The 24,800-nt window shown below is 44.7% G+C and overlaps 1 protein-coding gene across 3 annotated transcripts in view; it reads right to left on the bottom strand.

The window, feature by feature from the left end:
• RALY (RALY heterogeneous nuclear ribonucleoprotein) overlaps nt 1-24,800 on the bottom strand; it is an 86,063-nt gene that overhangs the window by 47,639 nt on the left and 13,624 nt on the right. The window contains exon 2 of one of the 3 annotated variants that reach the window (XM_054467497.2): nt 1,328-1,410. The exons of the other annotated variants lie outside the window; for them this stretch is intronic. The gene's annotated coding sequence lies outside the window, so the exon portion shown is untranslated. The remainder of the gene's footprint in view (nt 1-1,327; nt 1,411-24,800) is intronic. 3 annotated transcript variants of the gene reach the window in all.

Raw genomic sequence — 24,800 nt, 5'->3', positions numbered from 1 at the left:
CTAACTCCTACCTGCCCTGTTCAGCCCCTCAACTGAATCTCCTTTCTGAATCCCTAAGTAAGTATGCCTTCTTGAACTTTATAAGAAAAATCAAAATTAGAGAGGGAGATTAACAGCCCAAGGAAAGTCAGGTCTGGAAGAACAATGGTATTTATGGTCAGACTGACCTGGGTTCTAACATCAGCTTTATGGATTCCCAGGTGTGAACCCTGGGCAAATTATTTCAGTTCCTGAGCCTCAATTTCCTCATCTATAAAATGAGGTTTCAGAGCAGGCTGTGGCGGTACACACCTGTAATCCCAGCTACTCGGGAGGCTGAGGCAGGAGGATCACTTGAATCACATGAGCCTAGGAGTTTGAGACCAGCCTGGGCAACACAGTGAGACCTGTCTCCCAAAAACAAAAATAAAACCCCACACACACAAAAAAAGGGATTTTGTCTAGATTGAGATCAGTAACATAGTAAGTTCTTAATGCGTTGATTTTCCTTCCTTCTCACCATCTGTCAGCTTCCCCTGACATCCACTTCATAAAACCCTAATCACTCCACTCTCACCATTATTCATACGACATTTTGCAGAATTGAAGAAACTACAGGATTTTCTGGAGCTGACCTATGAGCTTGGCAGATCACAGTAAAAACTAAAGCTAAGAAAGTCTCTAAGGGGCCGGGCGCGGTGGCTCACGCTTATAATCCCAACACTTTGGAAGGCCGAGGCAGGCAGATCACCTGAGGTCGGGAGTTTGAGACCAGTCTGACCAACGTGGAGAAACCCCGTCTCTACTAAAAAATACAAAATTAGCCAGGCATGGTGGTGCAGGCCTGTAATCCTAGCTACTCAGGAGGCTGAGGCAGGAGAATTGCTTGAATCCGGGAGGCGGAGGTTGCGTTGAGCCGAGATCACGCCATTGCACCGCAGCTTGGGCAACAAGAGCGAAACTCCATCTCAAAAAAAAAAAAGTCTCTAAGGGCTGTGAGGTCATGTTAAAGAGCTTGTGAGAGGACAGGTATAGCTGCCAGGTCCCAGGATAGCCCCCCACCTGCCACATCCCAGCAGAAAGCAGCTAGCAGAAGCAAGAAGGAAGCAGACCTCCTCTGCCTTATTCATGGCAAATGATCCCAGACATTCTTGTGGCAATTCTAGGAGAGCAGTCTCAACCCACCCAGTTCAGAAGGTTACCTGTGCAACATCCAATCTCTTAGACATGGAGTAGGAAGATAATCACTTGTAAGTTATCTGTACTAAAGGTAAAAACAATCCCCAAACTAGTTACCCTCCATGTTGGCCCAAGCTTGCCCAGAGCTTTCCCAGGCAACCTCACTCACCAGTAACAATGCTGAGCTTAGCCAGCTGTTTCCTCCTTTGGGTTACAGGGTCAGCACCACCTGCCCCTGGGAATAGGGCTCACCTATAATAGAGAGAGAAGTTCATTAGGGGTGCTGCTCAGAACAGGCAGCAGGCATTCAAAATTCCTGCCCTCACACACTTTGCATCCTAGCAAAAGACAGGTCAATTATTTACAGTATATAATTTCAAGCAGTGCTAAGTGCCATAAAGAAAAATAAAGCAGGCCTGGCGCGGTGGCTCACACCTATAAGCCCAGCACTTTGGGAGGCCGAGGGGGGTGGATCACCTGAAGTCAGGAGTTCAAGACCAGCCTGGCCAACATGGTGAAACCCTGTCTCTACTAAAAATACAAAAAAAAATTAGCCAGGCGTGGTGGTAGGCTACGTAACCCCAGCTACTTGGGAGGCTGAAGCAGGAGAATTGCTTGAACCTGGGAGGCGGAGGTTCCAGTGAGCTGGGATCGTGCCACTGCACTACAGCCTGGGTGACAAAAGCGAGACTCCATCTCAAAAAAAAGGGGGAGGAAGGGGAGGGAAGGGGAGGGAAAGGGAGGGAAATGGAGGGGGAGGGAAGGGAAGCAAAGCAAGGTAAGGAAATAAAGAATGACAAAAGGTAAGGGTGAAGTCTATTTTAGATAAAATGGTCAGGGAGGGGCCTCTACAAAGGGTCACATCCAGAGAGATTTGAATGAAGTCAGGGGGTAAGACATGCAAAGATCTGAGGGAAGAGTGTTCCAGGGAGAGAATAGCAAGTACAAAGGCCCTGAGGCCTTGGTATGTTTAAGGAACAAGAAGACTAATAATATAGCTAGAGTGGAGTCATAAGGAGAATGAGGTACATACCAGAGGCACAAGAAGGAATTTGTTCTGTATTTTACATATGAGAAAACTAAGGCTCAGAGACTAGGTTACCTGCCCAAGATCAAAATAAGTCAACTGGTGAAACTGGGAGTCAAACTCAGGTCTTCTGGACAACTCTAACTCTGTCTCACTTGTGGCCCAGGCTCCTCCAGGCTTAGATCACCTGGATTCTAGCTGAGACAAACTTTCAAGGACTCTGAGATTTATTTCAGGTTTCTGTGCTCAGCTCCCTCCTCTGCTGGGTGAGGATGGTGAAGAAGAGAAATCCCTATATATTCATTCCCAGGAATGTGGAATGGAATAGAGCAGACTCTAGAATAAGAATAGCAGCACATACCAGGCACTGATGTAAACCTTTTATTTGCATTAACTCATTTTATCTTCACAACAATCTTGTAAGGTTGGTATGTTATTTTACTAATGGGGAAATTGAGGCACAGAGCAATTAAGTACATTTGCCCATTGCACAGCTAACAAGGTGGTGGAGCTGGGATTTGAACCCAGAAGTCCAACTCCAGGGCTTGCCCTCTTAACCTCACATTATATATAACAATTCTCAAAAACAGAAGGCAGGAAACATGTTCTCTTGTTCTAGTTCACATGGCTCAGAGTCCCCTACCCATCTACACCCAAGCCTGACATCCTCTCCATATACTTGCAGTCCAGGCTTTTTACTGAATACAAGTTGAATGACTCCTGAGTCCTTCAGCCAGGTGGTTCCAGAGGCTTCTCTAATCTCTAGCTACTGTAATCTCAAAGCTATAATAACAACGGCCATTTAATAGGCATTTACTGCACAGTTGGAAACAGACTAGGTACTGGCCTAAGCACTATTTTATTTCAGAGGGAGTGGAAGTTGCTCCAAGTCATGAGTGGAGGGATTGAGGGTGCAGGGGGCCTCCAGGTCTGGAACAAAGCAGCAAGCACAAGGAACCAAAGGATCTCTGTAGCTCTGGATCAAAAGACAAAGGCAGAGGCACCAGGGAGTCGAGACTGGACACCTCCAATCAACAAGTCAAACAACTCAATTCATCTTCTATTTCCCAGCCTCCATGATTCAGAGAACGGCATAACCATTCTCGAGGTACTTAGACTCCAAATATTCATGCTCTCAATCCCTCTTTCTCTCTCTTCCCCATTCCCACAACTGCCAAATCCTTGTGGGTTTTTTTTTCCTCCCCCTCTAAGAGTTCTACATCCAAATTATCTCCCTCCTTCCCTCCCTTCCCCTCCCCTCCCTCCCTTCCCTCCCTCCCTCCTTTCTTCCTTTCTTTCTTTCTGTTTTGCAACAGAGTCTCGCTCTGTCACCCAGGCTGGAATATCCTGGTGCGATCTTGGCTCACTGCAACCTCCCGCCCCCCCCCCCCCGGTTCAAGTGATTCTCCTCCCTCAGTCTCCTGAGTAGCTGGGATTACAGGCGCCGACCACCACACCCAGCTAATTTTGTATTTTTAGTAAAGACGGGGTTTCTTCATGTTAGTCAGGCCAGTCTCAAGCTCCTGACCTCAGGTGATCCACCTGCGTTGGTCTCTCAAAGTATTCTTTATTCCCTACTATGTCAACTTCCTCTTGGTTCAGGATCACATTATCTCTTGCTTGCACTGCTGGCATATTTCTTGAAACTTACTGACATTACAAAGGCAGACTTACAGGAGTCTCTTCCCTGGTCTCTGTTTCACTAGTCTCCCCTACCCCTCCTACTCCAATCCATTAGACCCACACAGCCAGACTAATGGTCCTAATGCCACTTCCCTGCTCAAAAAAAGTCATGGCTCCCAGTCACCTCAGCCTTGCTCTTAGGTATGCCAGTATCTGGTCATCATCCGCCTTACTTCTACCGTGGGCTTCCCAGCTCCCATATTTTTGGTCCACACTGTTGTCTCACTGGAATTGCCCTTCTTCATTTATACACATTCAAACCCTTCTTAATTTTCAAGGCTTAGTGAATCTATGACATAATCCTGAACTCTTTTCTCACTACTCTCTCTGCCATGTTCTTTTTCTTTTTTTTTTTTTTTTTTTTTTGAGATGGAGTCTTGCTCTGTCACCCAGGCTGGAGTGCAGTGACACGATCTAGGCTCACTGCAAGCTCCGCCTCCAAGGTTCACACCATTCTCCTGCCTCAGCCTCCTGAGTAGCTGGGACTACAGGCGCCCGCCACCACCCTCGGCTAATTTTTTTTATTTTTAGTAGAGATGGGGTTTCACCGTGTTAGCCAGGATGGTCTCGATCTCCTGACCTCGTGATCCGCCCGCCTCGGCCTCCCAAATCTGCCATGTTCTTGAAACATCTCTGGCTTGTGGGTATATTCATTTCTGCACTCACCATCAGCTAAGGCCTCAGGAATACAATACCCCTGTTCCCCTTCTTCTTTGTAGAAATTCCTACTTCTTCTGAAGAATGGAGATCTAGTCAGTTATAAGATTTCTTTTTTTTTTTTTTAAGATAGGGTCTTGCTCTGTTGCCCAGGCTGGAGTGCAGTAGTGCAATCTCAGCTCACTGCAACCTCTGCCTCCTGGTTTCAAGCGATTCTCCTGTCTCAGCCACTCAAGTAGCTAGGATTACAGGCACGTGCCACCACATCTGGCTAATTTTTGTGTTTTTAGTGGAGACGGAGTTTCACCATGTTGGCCAGGCTAGTCTCCCGACCTCAAGTTATCTGCTTGCCTCGGCCTCCCAAAGTGCTGGGATCACAGGCGTGAGCCACCACACCCAGCCAGTTATAAGATTTCTGTTTCTATTCCTCCTACTTAGTCTGGATCTACCTCCCAATAAGAGACCTGAGTTCTAATCTGCATCTCAGATTCCCCATCTGCAAAATGGGAATTCCTATACTGCCAACACAGGATTTTATGATCACATGTTTTTATCAAAGTGGTAACAGGTGAGGAAAAGGGCAGAGTTAGGATGGGAGAGTCCCAGCCAGGTCTTTTATAGTTCTTCTTGTAAGCTGAAAAACAGGGTACACACATGAACCTTCTATCTAGTTAGTCAAAAAATATTTCCTGATACTAGCTGTACTGGTTGGCTTTGCTGTGTACACAGCTCTGAATAAGGGGTTATGGAGGATGCACAGATGATTGAGAACAGTCCTTATCCTTAGGCACCTGGCATTCAGAATGGGATTATGATGTCCCACAAAAAATTACTAAGAATATTAGGCAAGATCTAACCGTTCAAAGAATGTTATGTATTGTGGAAGTGAAGAAACAAGTCAGTCTGACCTGGGGTTGATGCAGAAGCTTCACAGAAGAAGCAAAGATTTAAGCCAGGCCTTGATGCAAGTTGACAGAAAGACATGGGCTGCTACTATGCCTCAGGCACAAGGCTGGGTGTTAAACTGTTAATCCTTTTGATACCCTGTGATGTAGGTGATGACATGCCCATTTTACAACCAAGGTAACTGAAGACAGGTGAGGCTAAGTGTGCCATTCAAGGTCAAACAGCTAGTAAGCAACAAGGCTAGCATTTGAACCCAGGTCTGCTTTACTTTACTCCAGAGCCTATGTACTCTCATGATCTGCCTTACTTATTACACAGCAACATGAAAGAAGACCAGAAAAACTAAAGTTCTTTCTAACCTCAAAATTCAATGATTGAACAGGGGATGTGGTGGGAGTGGGGGTTGTGTGCTCACTGCTGCTATGTCTTCTCTGTAAGATTGTGACCTTATGGCACGATTAGGGTCTTATGAACTGTCATATGGGTCTTGGGTCATGTAGGATTAGGGTCTTATGAACTACCTGCCAGGCTCTGTGTCAGCCTAAGTATCTGTGAGTAAATAAAGGAACAAACAAAACCTGCCCAGCAACTCTTATTCTGAGGACTAGAAGTAAAGTCCAAAATCTCAAGCTCCATATTCAGAGTCTCAGTCCCAGTATCTATATCAACCGAATATCTACTAATCTGTTGGCTTAAGGTGTCCTTTTCCCATTCTTGTTTTCACAAGTCAAAGGAGATGTGAGGAGTGCAAAGGCAGGGAGCAGAGAAAAGAGGATGGGAAAGGGGTGAAGGGAGAACAGGTAAGGAAGGAGACACTTCAGCAGGTTTAAAATGTCTGAGGTTTAGAGGCCAAGGCGGGCGGATCACGAGATCAGGAGATAGAGACCATCCTGGCTAACACGGTGAAACCCCGTCTCTACTAAAAATACAAAAAAAAAAAAAAATTAGCCGGGCATGGCTGGCGGGTGCCTGTAGTCCCAGCTACTCGGGAGGCTGAGGCAGGAGAATGGCGTGAACCCGGGAGGCGGAGCTCGCAGTGAGCCGAGAACACGCCAATGCACTCCAGCATGGGCGACAGAGTGAGACTCCGTCTCAATCAATCAATCAATCAATAAAATGTCTGAGGTCTAGACTTTGGAAAAGATCTTTTTCCTTCTGGTACCAGAACCAAGGACTTTTATTTAAAAGAGAAGCAGCAGGAATTCCTCTTTGTAAATGTTAAATGAAGGGAGTTTGCTTGTCCAAACTCCAAAGTAAATCTGTCAACAGGAGGTAAAGTGAAACACTTATCAACAAGTTGCTCAGGGCTCCAACCCTCAGTCCTCACTATTGCCCTGCCCCAGCCCAACCTCTGCCTGGTTTAAGCTGAATCCTGCAGAGGTCAGAAGAGAAGCAGGTTCTTCCTCTTGTCACAGCTTCCTCCTCTACCAGCATTACTCCAGGCTAACAAGCCTTGGGAGTATATCGTTCCTTGTGGCTAAGGGGTTACTGACATCCTCTGGACCTTTCCCCAATAGCTCCCCATCATGAAAGCTTTGTTGAAAAACCTTCCTTATCCCCACCTCCCCACCCCTCCCCCCTCCCCCCCCCAAAAAAAAACAAAACCCAGGAATCTACTGCTGGAGGCTAGGGAAAGGAGCCAGGAAGTGAATGAAGAGTGAAAATTATGGGAAGCCTGGGTCTGGACATCAAAGGGTGGGGAATCAAGCAAAAGGTCTGGGACAAGAGAAAGGGAGCATTCCCTGGGGACCGAAGACGATTTTTGACAGAGGAAATAATCTCCTACATTTGTAAAAACAATTTTTTTTTTTTTTTAAATAGCATGTCCCTACAGAACTCTTGCTGTTTAGAATAAGCAAGCTCCAGGGCCTGCAGGAAGACTGACTGAAAGGTGTTGGGCCAGGTGAGGTGGCTCACGCCTGTTATCCTAGCACTTTGGGAAGCTGAGGTGGGCGGATCACCTGAGGTCAGGAGTTCGACACCAGCCTAGCTAACACAGCGAAACTCCGTCTCTACTAAAAATACAAAAATTAGCTGGGTGTGGTGTGGTGGCGCATGCCTGTAGTCCCAGCTACTCCAGAGGCTGAGGCAGAAAAGCTTGAACCCGGGCGGCGGAGAATGCAGTGAGTTGTGTTCGCACTACTGCACTCCAGCCTGGGCAACAGTGAGAATGTCTTTAAAAAAAAAGAGAGAGAGACGTGTTGCTGAAGGGTTATCTTCCTCAGGAGAGACGAAGAGAAAGGGAAGCTGGGTTTTCTAGGCCTCTGGGGTGGCAACCAAGGCACAAGTGAGCAGCCACAGGAGATAATCTCAGCCTAATGGCTCCAGGCTCCCTCAGGCAGGGTTCCCCTGAAGGCAGCCTCCAACGCATTTCTGCTACAGTCAGCACTCCAGGGCTCACAACTGACCACACACAGGGAGTAAAAAAGACTGGCACAGGGCAAAGGCACAGGGCAAACAGCCCTCGTCCCACAAGCCAACTTGCCAATCTATTTGACAGTTGGGTTCCAGCTCCCCCTAACCTCTCAGCCTCAAAACTGCCTCAACCCTTCTGTAAGGCTTGCTTATCCCAGCCTTTACTAAACCCCGTGGTCTTGCAGTTCTCCCTGACTCCTCCCCTCACAAGGATACCTGACCTTGACTCTTGTGACTGGCTCTACTGTACGGCTGCCTATGCCCAGGCATAATAAAACTACTGGCTGTGCTGCTGTGGGGGCAAAAAAAATGACCTCACAACATAATAAAAAATGCAGCCAGGACACAAAATGGCTCAGTAAAACCCTCCCATACTCCCAAACAAAGACAGGTGTCAGGATGCCCAGTGTATCAAAAAGTAGGCCCTAGAGGACAGCTGGTTTCTTAACGACAGGTGACATTAGGGGTCTTGAGCCCAACCCATGTTCATGTATGAGAACATAATGCATGCCATGAATAGATGAAACTCAATCTAGGCAGTCTCCAAGCTGCCTGGAGGAACATCCACAGAATACAACAGATGTGCAAGACAATCATTCTTGCCTCTGCATTTTCTGGGCAGCTAACAGCATTTCTCCTTTCTCAGCTGAAGCTATCTCTAGTTTTCCCCTCCTCCTTCCCTAGAAGATCCAACCCTGCAGGAATTATCAAGGGAGGCACAAGTAATTACTGTTTTCTTTTCTCCATGCTAATGAGACAGTTGGATGGTTCCCCTTCCCCCTCTTGAGCTGGAAGTGAGAATCTAAAGCTTTATAATCAGTAACCAACACACCAAAGCTCCAACCAGACACTGCTCTGTGCAACTGAGACTGTGTAGAAAATGGCTTTCATGCCCCTGATGAGACCAGAGCTGGAAGGGCTCAACCATTTTACGAAAAGGGAGGTAAGACCAGAGCAGGGAGGGGAATCTGTCCAAAGTCACAGAGGGAAGTCAGTGGCAGGGCCAGAACCAGTCTCCTTATTCCCAATCAGGCCACCTCTCACCTCACTCAGACCATGTTGGCCAGGCTGGTCTCGAACTCCTGATAATCTCAGGTGATCCACCCGCCTTGGCCTCCCAAAGTGCTGGGATTACAAGCATGAGCCACCACACCCAGCCTGTCATTGGTTTTTGAATACCTATTCAAAAACTGATATGTAAGCTTGAAATTTGCAGTTCCAGCCTCCACACTGAGGTCCCCTCTGAAGTTATTCTATACTGTGTTAAGTCTGAGTGAGGTGAGAGGTGGCCTGATTGGGAATAAGGAGACTGATTCTGGCCCTATCATACCATAGACTGACTGTGGGGCTCTTGTGATACTCCAGCATATGATCAGTGCTGACCATAAGGCTTCACTTTCTAGAGTGCACAAAATTAGGTGCTTTATTCTATAAATGGGGTTAGCTCCACATGAGAGCCCCTGCCTTAGTCACCCACCTAAGACTTCAGACGCCCACCCCCCTCGAACTAAAGCCCAACTCGACATCCAAGGACAGGCCTCTCCACCAATGGCCATTGCCCAGAGACTGCTTGCCAGCCTGGATGTCCACTTGGGTTTGCTGCTCTCTCCACCCCTCTGTAAGGAAGGCAGCATAGAGTAGAAACAACTAGCAGACAGACCTAGGTTTAAACCATGGCTCTGCCACCAAAACTGGGTATCCTTGGTGCTTTGACCACCGTTCACTTGCCTGTCTCTTCTACCACTCTTCCCTACTTGGGAACAAGAAATATTCAGTTGTTTTCCTGTATCCGCAATGAGTCAGTCATTGTCTACCAAATGATACTCTCTGAAACTTAAGTCCTCACATTTGTAAAATGGTGATTAAATCACCTACCTCAGAATAGTGAAGATAAATGAGGGAAAAAAATTATGTAAATTGCCTAGACTAGTGCCTGGCCCTTCTTCCTCTACTGTATCTTGGATTCCCAGGGCCAAAAGTTTGTCTGTACTGAACTACACCACCCATCCTGGAGACATCATGCCTTGCTGACAGGGTCTGTTCCACTCTAGCAGTCAGACTGACTGCCAGTTCCTGGAACCCTACCAATAAAAACAGATATGACTACTCTCCTCACAGGTGAAGGCAGTGAATTTCAAGCAAATGATCTTTGAGCATATACTAATATTCTAGATTGAAAAGAGAGGGGAACTTTGGGGAAAAAAATGCTATGTTATGAAGCTGGAGCCTTAGAGAAGAAATCCCAAGTCCCAAAAAGTGGCTGAAGATAATCTGTACTGGAGCCTGCAGAAGGGCCAGAGACATTAAGTGAATCGCCTTAGGTCACATAGGAAGCTGAAGGCAGAAATGGCTTAAAACCCACCACTGTGGTCTCCCTAGATGGTACTTTTTCCGTCCTTCAGGGCAGATGCACAGTGCTGAAGGAAAAAGGAAGTGAGGCATAGGAGGCTCAGTAGAGTGGCAGGGAGAGGCACATAGGGACGTCAAGTGGCACTTACACAGTTTGTTTGGTAAAGGTGAATGAGGGACAAAGCCAGCCTTTAGTTTCGTAGGGGCCTTATGTGCTCTGGCAGTTGAGGGGCAGAAACAAGTTCAAACTGGCCAGAACAAGTGTCAACAGTTATGGAGGGAAAAGGTATAGGGTGTCTCAAAGTATCATAAGCACCCCCAACCCAAAACATCAACTGCTTTGAGTGATCAAAACCTTCTGCCTACCCATCCCCAACTTCTCAACTCATACTATGTTCTAGATTTTCTATGGTATCTGTCTTTTCCACTGGAGGGCCCTCAAACTTAAAAACTAGGGGTGAGGTATAAGGTATAGAGAAGAGAATAAGAGCTTTGTCCAGGCTGTGCGTGGCAGCTCCCGTCTATAATCCCAGCAGTTTGGGAGGCCGAGACAGGAGATCACTTGAGCCGAGTTCGAGACCAGCATGGGCAGCCAAGTGAGACATTGTCTTTATTTAAAAAAAAAAAAAAGAAAAGAAAGAAAGAAAAAACAAAAGAAAGAGAAGGCTGAGTGTGGTGGCTCACGCCTGTAATCCCAGCACTTTGGGAGGCCAAGGTGGAAGGATCACTTTGGGAGGCCAGGAGTTGAGGACCAGCCTGGGCAACAGAGCAAGACCCATTTCTATTTAAAAAAAATTTTTTTTTAATAATAAAAAAAATTAAAAGAACAAATTTTTTAAAAAGAGTTCCGTCTCCTGAGGAAGATCTGACTGATGAGTCTTTTCTTTATTCTACTCACCATATTCTACTCATTATATTCACCCGAACTTCTGAGTTAAGGGACTGGCCCAAGGTCACGCAGCTAATAAAGGCAAATCAGGACTTGCCTGTGTATCAAGTATCCTTTTATGGCCATGACTGCTATGGTATGAATATGTCTCCTAAAGCTCATGTGTTGGAAACTTAATCCCCAAAGCAACAATGTTGAGACAGGGGACTCTGAGAGGCAAAATTAGTGCATGAGGGCTCTGCCTTCATGAATAGACTGATGTCATTACTGCAGGAAAGCGTCTGCTATCTTGAGAGTGGGTTTATTATAAAAGTGAGTTCAGCCCTCCTGCTCTCTTTCACCATGTGATACCTTCTGCCAGGTTTTTATGCAGCAAGGTGGCCCTCACCAAATGCGGCCCCTTGATCTTGGACTTCCCAGCCTCCAGAAGCATGAGCCAAACAAACTTCTATTGTTTGTAAATTACTCAGTCTATGGTATTCTGTTACAGCAGCACAAAATGGACTAAGACGGTGACTTTTGGCCTGGCACAGTGGCTCATGCCTGTAAATCCCAGCACTTTGGGAGGTCCAGGCAGGTAGATCACTTGAGGTCAGGAGTTCAAGACCAGCCTGGCCAACATGGCAAAACCCCATCTCTACTAACAATACAAAAATTAGCCAGGTGTGGTGGTGTACGCCTGTAATCCCAGCTACTTGGGAAGCTGAGGCACAAGAATCGCTTGAACCCAGGAGGCGGAGGTTGCAGTGAGCCAAGATTGCACCACTGCACTCCAGCCTGGGTGACAGAGTGAGACTCTGCCTCAAAAAAAAAAAATAAATAAACTAATTAAAAAAAGAAAAAGAAAAAGTGACTTTCAGCAAATTTGATTTTTATAGTTTTGAGCGGTAGGTAGGACAGGTGTTCTCTGCTAAATCATGTCCCTTCTTCAAACACCTACAATCCATTTCAGGCCTAGTTCTGACATTTATCTTCTCTTACAGAACTTGCATAACTACCTTCTTTCTTACAGGTCAGCAAACTTTTTCTGTATAGGATCAGATAGTAATTAGGCTTTGTGGGCTACCATAGTCTGCGTGGTATTCAACTCTGCCATTGTAGTGCAAAAGCAATCATGGATGAACAAATGAGCATGGCTGTGTTCCAGTAAAACTTTACAAAAGAGGCAATGGGCTAGATTTGGCCCACTAGTTTGCTGACATGTTCTAACTAATCTGTCTCCAATCACCTGTTGCCTAATCCATTATTCCTATCACAGTCCTGCAACCTCAGTGGATCCCCTTTGCCTACAGGATGGTTTAAACTCTACCCTTATTCATCCTCTACCACATCCTTTTCCTGCACACTGCACTCCAATCACACTGAGTTGTAATCTGGCAGCTTCTACCATTCCTCATGCTGTTCCCTATCATCCTCAATGACTTTCTCCATCCCTTTGCCAATATTATCTACTCAGAGACAAGTACAAATGCCAACGCCTGGGAGAAGTCTTTGCCAGTGATTCCTCCCCTCACCCCCATGGGAGTTAATCCTTCCTCACATTCCCTGACTAGCCTCCTTCCCAGGTAATCTGTCCAGCACATCCTCCACTTATATGTGTTATGGTGAACCTTCACATGCCTATCTAATTTACTGGGAGTTCTTAAAAAACAGGAACTGTGTTTCATATGTCTATACACTATTTTCAGAACCTGGTACACAGTGGGCACTCAAGCTTCCTATCTACCGAATAAAGCTTGCTCTGTCTTACATAATTTGTATGTATATGGTTGTCGCTCACCCACCACTACCTCCCCACTCCCCCAGAATTCTAAGTTTCTCAAGGGCAGGGACTGTGACTTACTCAACTCTGTGTCCCTTGCAGTACCTAACAGAGCACCCAGTATCTGCCTACTGAACAGGCTTCTAGGCTGAGTAGATTACTAGAACATGGGGATCTTCGGTTCTAGCAGAAACATGAGACAACCCACAGCATCAAAGAATTCTTCAGCCTGCTTTATGGGCTTGCCCCTACCTCCCATCCCATCATGTTTTTGGGTCTGGCCAGGTAACCACTTAAAGCAGAGGCCAAGACCAGGCATCTCACTAGGTTGCTCTCACCTCTGCTGAGTTAAAGGAACTGGAGCTATGTGAAGAGCAGAAGGATCCTTTTTTTTTTTTTTTTTTGAGACAGAGTCTCGCTGTGTCGCCCAGGCTGGAGTGGAAGAGGCATCATCTCGACTCACTGCAACCTCCACCTCTCGGGTTCAAGCGATTCTCCTGCCTCAGTCTCCCGAGTAGTCAGGATTACAGGTGCCCGCCACCATGCCTGGCTAATTTTTTAAAATATTTTTAGTAGAGACACGGTTTCACCAACTTGGCCAGGCTGCTCTTGAACTCCTGACCTCAAGTGATCTGCCCACCTCGGCCTCCCAAAGTGGTGGGATTACAGGCGTGAGCCACTGCGCCCGGCCGAGGGATCCTATTTTCAGACCTCCTTGTCCCTGGGCTCAAACTGTATCCTAAGTACCAGCCCTAAACTGACCCCCAATCCGTATTTAGCCCTAGACCAGAAGACAGCCTTCTAACAAGTACAGATCCTTGGTTCCCCAAGGCAGGTGATTTCACTGAGGGAAAGGCTGCAGTTCAACCTCAAATAAAGAAAAAACTCAAAGGTATGTAGTAAGAATCATTAGGAGCTCCACCTCCAGATGCAAAGGAACGTCTATTGAGATTAGGGGTCCTGGGCAAGCCTGTAGTCCACAAGTACAGCTATCCTACCTTGGGGAATTTGTGGGGTCGAAGACTAAATTGCTAATGGAAAAAACAAAACAAACACCAAAAGAAATTTTCTTCTAAACCCAGAACAGAACAACATTCCATCTGGGTAAGTGAGCTTGTCACAGGCAAGGGGTACTTAGCATATCTTCCATTCCAGGATTACGGCTGTCAAGTTTTAATTAGGGTAATTAGAGTTAAAAATGTAATTTAATTTCAGGGGTATTTTGAACAGATTCCATTAATTTCTTTCTTTAAAAGAACACAGAAAGGAGGGGCAGGCTGTGTGAAGCAGAGGATTTTGCCATGAGAGAAGCAAAGTTATTCGCCTGGGCCAGACGAACTTTCAAACCAATGCCAAGAACCACAACACCTCTGCAGGTCTGGCCCAGAGGACAGAGGACTGCTGCTCTTCAGGCTTCCTCCCTTCTCCCCCACAGAAGTCTAGAAATAAGTTTCAGTTGGCACTTGCTAATAAATCGATCTCCTCCTCCCTACCTGCTGCACCTGCATTACTGCCATCCAGTGGCTACTACTACGACCTTAAATCTGGCAAAGGATGTGGGCTCAGAGCAGTCCATCTGTTTTGCTACACGTTAGGTACTGCTCTAATGCCCACCCCTTTATCAGTAATTCCTGGACACATCTTTATGCTTTTGTTTGTGCTGGTTCCCTGGTCTGGAGTGCCCTTCCTGGCTTAACTCTTACTCTTCATTCTTCCTTCAAAACACAAATCATAATTACATCCCCTAGGAGAACCCCCATTCATGCCTTTGGAATCTCAGAATCCCTTATAAACTCTTCTATTAAGGAACATACATTATACTGTGGTTTGTATCTTTGTCTGACTCTGATGCTAGATTGTGAGGTCATCTAAGAATCCCTAGCACTAGCACAAGCCCCGACACACAGGAGACACTCAACAAGTATCTGTTGAATGACCAACTATAGGAGGAATTTGGTCTGACCACACTGGCTGCTGAGCATGTTAAGCCTGCAGGTTCTCCAATGCATCCAGTTACGAATCCCTTCCCCCTCCTTGCACAAGGCCAGTTCAGAAACCTGACTCTGCACTCCGTAGAGGAGAAAACCTTCTCATTGTTCCCAAATGATGATTGATCTCTCCCATTAGAGCCTGCTCACTCCTTAGGGACCTTGGAAAGGAGATGAGAAAGCAAAAGCAAGCACAGCATTCCTCCCCACCCCCTGCACCTGCCTTACCACAGGTTTTAAAGAATTTCCTCCAGTCTTTGAACAGCTCCAGGGAGACAGCCTGAGCTCCAGTTCAGTCTGTAGAAGGGTAAGTAAGGGAGGGCCCTGGTAGAAAACAGTTCATCAGATTGCAATCGGTGTTGCAAATGCTCAGAAATGTATTAATAGCATAGTACAATAGAGATTATGCTATATGACAGTGGGCGGCCAAGTCACTTCACTTTGACTTTTCTGAGCTTCAGTTTCCTTTCCTTCCTATGCCAGTAGGTTGCAAGGAGAAATAAACACAATGAGGCTCAGTATTTAACACTTAGTAGGTATTCAATAAGTGATTTTTCCATCTAAGAGGGGGCCTATACTATGTACCTAGCATCACATTATAAACTAGAGTTTATAAAGGTGAGGAAAACACATCAAATAGGGATACAAGTTAACCATTTCCCCGTTTGTTCAGGGTAGCCCTGCCTGCTGGTCCCCAGGAGAGGTGGGCTACACCAGCAGAACTGTTGTATTGACAAGTGTAACCAGATCCATTTCAACGTAATCATTCTCCCTACCTAGGAGCACTGCTCCAGCCTCCTCCCAGGCTCCCCAGGCCTGGCTGCAGGCCCATATTGATCCATTTCTAATTAGGAGCTGTGTCAGTGCTTCTGGCAGAAGGTCAGGGCCTGGGCTGCCTCACTGGCCTCTGGCCAAATGCCCCAAAATGCCCCGCCCCAGGCAGACCCAGAGAACGGACACTATGAGGTAGAAAAAGATCCCAGACTAAACTCATCATAAAGCAGCATGAAATTTTAGAACTGAAAAGGTCCTTTATGAGTATAGGTTTTTAATATTTCAGTGGAGAAAGCTGACGTCCAGAAAAGAAACTTGTCCAAGGTGGTATCAGAAGATAATGCATATCTTTTTACTTCTAGTTCTTTCTCTAGGTAAGTGTTTCCCAACCTGGCTACACAACAGAAGGACTCAGGGAATTCATTAAAAACATCAGTTTCTATGCCTGACCCGAGAGATTCTGATTTGGAACACATGCAGTAGCTTTGGCTCTCTTGTGCTAAGTATGGGGATCACCTTCCAATAGTAGTGAACTCAGGTTCAAACTCACCTTGGGTCATAAATAGTAACATTCAGAGGTAGCCCACTATTGTCTGATCCAGTCCTCCCCTACCCCCATCATTATACTAGGGGCCTGAATCCAAAGGATCTATCATAAATGGTTCCAACTTCCTAACGGTCTGCTAGCTTGGCTGTCAGCAAACATCTCCTTTCCAAACTAGTCTGAGACTAAAATGTCTGTTATGAAGATATAGAAACCTAAGGGGTGGTGGTAATAGCACCTAGGTATAAAGAAATGTGGAGGATGCTGTGGTACTCGGTGTGTGGCATCTGGCATGGGCAGAGATGTCTGAGTATATGTGGGCATGTGTGGAGGGGAGGACTGTGCAGATGTAAGGGAGTGAACAGTGTGGTGTCTGAGTTAGGCTTACAGATACTCTGGTAGCACACACAATTCTGGGTATCTGGGTAGAAGGCAGTGGGACAGGGGTGTAAGAGGGTAAATGTGTGCACATACGGAAGGAGGAGGAATAGATGGCTTGAAAGTGTAAGGGAGATACTTTGAATGTGTATAGAAGAGAGGACATATATGCGCCATCATGACTCAATTGTGTGTGTGTGTGTGTGTGCGTGTGCACGTTGCAAAGCATTGAGCCTGTAGGGATGGGGAAAACTGGGTGTCTGTCTCTGTGTGGCCTATACACCTGTATGCATGAGAAACCAGATCCATGAACATTCCTGACTCATCTACCCCTGGCTTTGCCTGAAGGCTCCTACCACTCAAGGGCAAACGTATCTGCAGAAATTTCTCATTAAAATTGACATTTTGACAACTACGAAAAATAAAATGATAATGACACCCCCAGCATTGTGGGAGGTTAAAAAAAAAAAAGTCTATGCCAATAAAACACAAGAGACAGATGAGAAGCAATTATGCCTCAATTACTTCTCAGCTTCACAAGGGGAGGTGTTATTTGGAGTTAAACATTGTATGGCTGATCCATATCTCCACCCAAAGACTTGGATTTCTTGGGTTACCTAGGAAAAGTGCAAAAAAGAAGTAGGTAGAGAAAGGTAAATAAAGTTTTTTGCTTTTTTTTTTTTTTTTTAAAGGACTGGAGAAATGGGGAGATTAAAAAAAGGGGGGAAATATTGAAAAGAAACAAAAAATAAAAGGCAAAAAGGACAAAAGAGGTAGGAAGAAGGGAAAGAAAGAATAGGAAGAAAAGTAAATATCCTTTAGGCTGGCCCACAGAGATTTAGCACACATTTGGCAGAAATTCTGAATAAGGGGGACAGGTGGATTAGTAGGTAAGGCCTGACTTCCGTACTTCCTCCTTACTTTTACTCCTACCATTCCTTCCATCTAGAATGTTCTTCCCACCATCTCTGCCAACTGAACTTCTGAATCTTTAAGGACAAGCTCAAATGCTACCAGCTTCTAGAAGCTTCCAAGATTTCTTCCAGTTAGTTCTCTCTCAAGAATTCCAGTAAATTTCCAGAGCACTTTGTCACATTTCTTTTTTTGACTTTGAAAAAATCTGATTTTATTTTCTGAATCATAAAGAAGTATTTCATGTTAAATTTAGACTGTTTAGCTTTCCACTGATATCTCAAGATACTTTCCAGATATTAACAGTACTCAGAACTGTGTAAAAGTTAACAACCAATACCATGTTTTAAAGAAAAAAGTTTAAATGTAAGACTAATGTCTTGGGGACATTACTAAATGTATTTCTAAGAAACCCTTCTCAAAGGTCAAAGTATTGGCAACTCTAATTTAAAAATTTTTAGTTTTTAATTATTGGAAATTTAAGTAACAATAGTTTCAAGAGCTAAGAATCAGATTGCTTTTTAAAACAGAATTTTTTTTCCCTGAGGGATTCATACTTGACAACAACTTCAGTTAAACATAATACTCCACCCAAATCCCAAATTTAAATGCATTATTTCACCTTGGAATAGTAAAATTATAAAATGGAATTTCTAAATTATAATACATATACATAATCCACCATTTTAACTGTCACGTTTACCAGCAGAATTATGAAATCAAAAACAAACTCTACATTCAAGAGACAAATGATAAATGCTCTTTCATTGTTTTAAGAGTCCATTCCATTCTTTGTTGTTTTCTACTCCCATATTTTAAAATTATGACCAAATGACCAAAGGCCAAGTCAATTCCATTTCCCTGAAACCAACTGCCAGTAGGTACTGGCCCTACATACGTGTCCTTTAACAAGCCCTGTTCTCAAAAGGCTGGGGGTATTTATATAAGAACTTATTCCAAAGTGACTCTAAGATCCACGTTCCCAAGATCTAGTAGGGGCTATTCATGTGTTCTGAGGGATGTCCAGCATGCACGCAAACTTAATCTGTTCAAATTGAGGTAAAACAGACAAAAAACACTTAACAGAAGCTACATAATTAAAACTAACCTTTTGCTGCTTATTTAAGCTAATTATGTATTCTTGCAAAACAGAGACCCTCAAGTCAGTAATTTTTTATTTTAGTCACCCCCAAATTAAGCCTCTTCTTTAAAGCGCAGTCATATTTCATCTGTAGCACTTAACACCAAACTATAAGTATCAATGCATACACATTTCCATCATTCATTTTGCAAGTAGTATTTGTGCCAAGCCTATTTCAGAGACACAAGGGAAACAGAGATAAGTAGCACACTATCCCCTGGCCTATACTGTCTTGATCCAATGAATGAGAGAGATTTGGGTGGGACACAGCACTAGAGTACAACTACAGCAGTCCTAGAAGTCAAAGGGCCTGCTATAAATCCTGTATTTTATTTGATCAAAATTAATTCTGCTCTGTAGCGATCAGGGAAAGCTTCCCTGAGGAAGTGGCATTGGAATTGATACGAAAGATAAATAGGAGTCTGTCAGGTAAAGGGGATAAGAAGATAAGGGGATTTCTACTTAGGGGAAATACAGATGCTGCTCAATTTACAACAGGGTTACGTCCCAATAAGCCCATTGTAAGCTGAAAATATTAAGTCAAAATGCCTTTTTTTTATTTTTATTTTTTTGAGACAAGGTCTCGTTCTGATGCCTAGGCTGGAGTATAGTGACACAATCAAGGCTTACTACAGCCTCAACCTCCCAGGCTCAAGTGATCTTCCCACCCCAGCCTCCCAAGTAGCTGCTGAGACTACAGGAATGCCCCATTACGCGAGCTAATTGCTTTTTTTTTTTTTTTTTTTTTTTTAAAAGAGATGAAGTCTATGTTGCCCAGGCTGGGAAAATGCATTTAATACACCTAACTTACCAAACACCCTAGTTCAGTTTAGCCTACCTTGAATACGCGCAGAACATTAACACTAGCCTTCAGGTGAGCAAAATCAACTAACACAAAGCCTATTTTATAATACAGTGTTGAATATCTCACATAATTTATTGAATACTGAAAGTGAAAACAGACTAGTTGTATGAGTAGTCCAAGTACGGTTTCTACTGAATGCATATCACTTTCGTAACCAACATAAATAAAAAAATCAGTAAGTCAAACTGTAAACCAGGGACTATCTGTAGTCAAAACAAAGTCATGATACAGCCTGGCACATCCAGGGAACCTTCTACTGGGCAGAAACACAGGGAAACAGTGGGTATTAAGCACTATGCTGCTGACAAAAGGCAACAAAGTGATATGGCACCAGACTGCATGAGCCTTGTGGCCAAGGCCAGAGTTTAGATTTTATCCTTTATTACTTGGGGTGGGAATGGAGAAGAAGAGGGGACAGTTTCAAGATGTCTAGTCTCCCTATTTTAGATGCCCTACTTTTTACTGCAAGTCCCCTTTAAAAACACAGAAAACAGGTCCAATCCCAAGCTCTGCGCACTGCAGTAGCATTACAAGAATTTCTCAAGAAGGGCAACAGTGAGGAAAAAAACAAAGGATGGCGGGTGGGGGAGGATGCAGAAGAAAGGGTAAGTAGGGCTCAAAAAGAAACGTGGAGGAAAGGAAAAAGAAGAGGAAGAGAAGAGGCAAGGAAGGCACAAGGAGGGATAAATCTATCTCGGCCCTGAGGCTTCTTTTTGCTGAGCCTGTCTTCTACATCTTTCTAGGCAAAAAAATAAAATAAGGTCAATCTGATGCTAGTGACAGAAATAGACCCTTTGCACCAAGAAGAGGCTCAGCACATTACTACCCGCCACCTCAACCTTCCGCCACCTCATGATGATAGGGCTGCACCAAAAAACCTTAGCCCAGCTCTCCCAACCACCTCAGGTTATGGCAGAAGCCACTGCCCCATGGCCCAAGAGTGTGTGAGGCAGGAAAACCAAACAAAGGTCAGGAGTTTGAAGTAGGGCCTGCCCAGGACCCATGGCTGCTTCTTTTCTTTTTCTTTTTCTTTTTTTTTTGAGACAGGGTCTCACTCTGTCGCCCAGGCTGAAGTGCAGTGGCTCAAGCTCGGCTCACTGCAGCCTCCACCTCCTGGGTTCAAACAATTCTCGTGCCTAAGCCTCCCAAGTAGCTGGGACTACAGGCATGCGCCACTACACCCGGCTAATTTTTGTATTTTTGGTAGAGATGGGGTTTCATCATGTTGGCAAGGCCAGTCTTGAACTCCTGACCTCAAGCGATCTGCCTGCCTCGGCCTCCCAAAGTGCTGGGATTACAGGCGTGAACCACTGTGTCTGGCCCCATGGCTGCTTCTTAAGGGTCCTACGAGAAAGCTCTGGTTCCTTCTCTGGACCTTAGTTTCATCTGCAAAACAAGGGGAGTCAACGAGAAGGGATATGGTAGTCTGTGAGTTATAGAAGCTGTTTCCTACAGAGGATGTTTAATGTGGGAATTTGTTCTAATCAAGTCTCTAGCTTTATTCTTTCCACTCCTGCTTATGGTTAGTTTGAAGTCTGAAGGAGCCAGACTCAGAATAGGAGCTATCCCTGACACCACCACCTATCTTGGCCCCATCCAAAGTCTAGTTACTGCTCAGACCTGTATTTTATCTCATAGATCACAAGCAGATGTTTAGGCCCAAGGATATGTTTTTGTCTGATATGTAAAATTTACTTAAAAACCTCTGAGTTAATTGCCAACATTCAAAATCAGATCTCACTTTTAAAAAAATTAGATTTCTAGCTGCTCTTAAAAATGTCAGAGGTCTGGCGATGCCAGACCCACCCTGGGGTAGAAGTCAAAGGGCCTGCTATAATCCTGTAACTTATTTGATGCTTTCTCACTTTATCTCAAGAATTCATGCTAATTTATCATTCGTTCCATAAAAATATTTAAAGTTAAAAGCAAACTTTAAATTACCAGTTATAATATTTAATCCAACTCCGAAAAAATCTAAGTATACTGACACTTCAGGAAGACGTATGTTTTATCCTGTGATTTCATGTATCATCTACTATGCAGCCATGTGTTCCAGTTTGAGAACCACCACCCCCCCACCACCGCCAGTTTATTCATTCACTCAAAAAATACTTAGATCCTATGCCAGGCTCTGGGAAAACACTCATCAACAAGACAGACATGGTTTCTGCCTTCATAGAGCTTGCAGTTCAGCCGAGATATAATGAAAAAAGTCATGCAGAATAGGAGGCACAGAGAGATACTAAGCTGAGGATCCAGAGTTTATTCCACAAACATAGCAATCCCTTAGGCAAGTTGCTTAACCTCTCCAGACCTATAAGAGGAAGAGGTTTAATCAGGCAGTTGCTGCTGAAGCAGGTCCTTTCAGCTAAAAATTCTACTTAGCATCACAAGAACTTAGCCTACTACCCTTTTTGAGTTCCTAACACTTAATAGCTTCCTCTCTTTATCTGGAAAATCAGGATCAGTTGTCATGGAAATTACCACGGTACTCCACATACTGGATGATGTTTCAGTAATCACAAGAAGTCAAAGGGAACCAGCAGGTGACTTTCTGGGTGATTCTTCTGCCTACTTTCAGGCCTGGTGCAGTGGCTCAGGCCTGTAATCCCAGCACTTTGGGAGGCCAAGGCGGGAGGATGGCTTGAGCCCAGCAGTTCAAGACCAGCCTGGTTTGTAAAAGAGCAAAACCCTATCTCTACAAAATAAAAAAATAAAAACAACAGGACATGGTGGTGCGTGCCTGTAGTCCCAGCTACTCAGGAGACTGAGGTGGGAGAACCACTTGAGCCCGGGAGGTAGAGGGTGCAGTGAGCTGAGATTACGTCACTGCATTCCAGTTTGGGCAACAGAGTGCCACTGGAAGAAAAAAAGACCAGGTACCAACTCATAAGTAAAACGGTTTTGGTTTTGAATTAATGTCCATGGTTTCCTTCATGATGCATCAGACTCACTTCCACTCTACCTTACAAATATATAATAGGGATTGCAAAAAATGCCAAATTGACAAGGACATGATCCACTGAGCCTTGACTAGTTTGCTGTCCATATGAAGTACTAAGACAGGCCAGGAGACAGATTTACCAGCCAATAAGGGCACCAAAAGTTCCCAGTAAAATGAAGATAATTCACTTAGTTGCAGGGGATTCACCAGCACCTTAACTGGGTAAAGTCTCTTCAATATTAGAGTTCCTTCTAGAGCTGGGTTGGACCTTGGTGGCAAGCAGGTAGCAAAAATGAGTTGACCAAGTGTTTCCCAAAAAAAGTGCTACTCTGGTGATAAATGGCAACTGACACTGGGCTTGAGTATCAAAGAAACAACAGGAAATGGTGTGGCTTTGACAAACTTGGAACAAATATGTTGTCTAAAGAAGCCAGTCAATAAGGAAGCAGAATGTGAAAAAAAGTAGAGAAATGAAAAGCATGAAGTTGTAAACTCAAAGCTTCTGCCAAATTTGGCCGATGCTCCAAAGGGTTGCCCAAAGATCCAAGCCAGGTCTCTCTGCTTCAGGTTACAAGCTTCTAAAGCATGGACTAGCCAGTGTACAAGGAGTCACAATATAACAACCCTGGTAGAGGCTGGGGCGTGGTGGCTCACACCTGTAATCCTGGCACTTTGGGAGGCTGAGGTGGGCAGATCACAAGGTCAGGAGTTCGAGATCAGCCTGGCCAAATTGGTGAAACCCTGTCTCTACCAAAAATACAAAATTAGCCAGGCATGGTGGCACGCACCTGTAGTCCCAGCTAGTTGGGAGACTAAGACAGAAGAATTGCTTGAACCCGGGAGGCAGAGGTTGCAGTGAGCTGAGATCATGCCACTGACTCCAGCCTGGGTGACAGAGCGAGACTCCATCTCAAAAACAAAACAAAATCAAAAAACAAAACAAAACACACACACACACACACCAAAACAAAACAAAACAAATCCCTGGTAGAGGACTCAAGGAGTGAAGACAGGCCTACCCCCACTCTTATAAATGGAAAAATTGCTCATGGTCAGCGTCAGACTCTAGCCTCTGCTACTTTCTCAAAAATCTTCCTCCTTTTTCATGAGAAATCAGTCACCTTCATAACCCCATGCCAGGACCTCTCATCTCACACATACATACTATTTCCAATGAAAGGCAGTCCCAATCTCCCCAGGCTTTTATTCCACTCAAAATAAATAGAGGCTAGGTGCCAATGGCTCACACATAATCCCAGCACTTTGGGAGGCCAAGGTAGCAGAACTGCTTGAGCCAGGAGTGTGAGACCAGCCTGGGTAACAAAGTAATATCTCATCCCTACAAAAAAATTTAAGAAACACTTGGGTGTAGTGGCATGTCTCTGTCATTCCAGCTACTCAGGAGACTGAGGCGTGAGGACAGCTTAAGCCTAAGAGTTCGAGGCTGCAGTGAGCTATGATTGTGCCACTGCACTCCAGCCTGGGTAACAGAGCAAGACCCTGTCTCAATTTAAAAAACAATGACACCACCACTGCAGGCCAAACAAAATATGTACACAGGCCAGACACAGCCCAAGGGGCTACCAGTATGTGACCTCTGATCAAGAGGATAAGACTGAACAGATGTGGAACAGAAAGGATTTAAGAGTGCCCCAAGGACTCCCCAATGAGGATGAAAGTTCAGCAGCTTGGTTCCCCTAAATGGAATACCTTTAAAATTCTGCTCCCTGAACATCACAACTAAAAGTTCCTTGTCTTTGCAAAAGAGCAAAATTACCCCATTATAGTCAGATGCCCTTGGGAGTGAACAGTACAACGCTAAATATACGTTCTCCCCTGATGCAGGATGGCATTCCCCATGCTTCATTCCATCATTATTCTATCTTCCCCAGATTCCTTCAGCATCTCCATAAAAGCAATAACACCTCTGCCAAACACAAGAGAAAAAAAAGAGTAGCTGCCCTTGAAATAGTAACTCAATCCAAAGAAAAGTTTATTGCCGGAAAAACTTTTGTTTATTTACCAAAACTTCCATACTAGACTTACAGCAGGGAGAATACAACGAAAATGGTTTGTAGGAAAAGGTACCAGGCAGCAGTGAATAGCATGGCACAGAAAACAGCAAGACAGGATGACAGGGAGGCAGGAAACTCTTAAGGGAGATTAAGGATCCCATAGCCCCACAATGACTTTGTCTGAAATAGCATATGGTCTTGCAGTCCCTGATTTGACTATATGCTCCTTGAAGACAGTTTTACTCATATGGGTATTATCCACACCATCTAGTACCACACCATAACATGGTAGGCATTCAAATGGTCACAAAGAAGCTAAGGCCCAGGGAACTTTTGTTTTTTTTTTTTTAGACGGAGTTTCGCTCTTATTGCCCAGGTTGGAGTGCAATGGTG

Source organism: Pongo pygmaeus, chromosome 21 (genome assembly GCF_028885625.2).
Source record: "Pongo pygmaeus isolate AG05252 chromosome 21, NHGRI_mPonPyg2-v2.0_pri, whole genome shotgun sequence".
Lineage (NCBI taxonomy): Eukaryota > Metazoa > Chordata > Mammalia > Primates > Hominidae > Pongo > Pongo pygmaeus.
The sequence above is the reverse complement of the archived record's forward strand: the minus strand, read 5'-3'. Positions and strand labels throughout refer to the sequence as shown.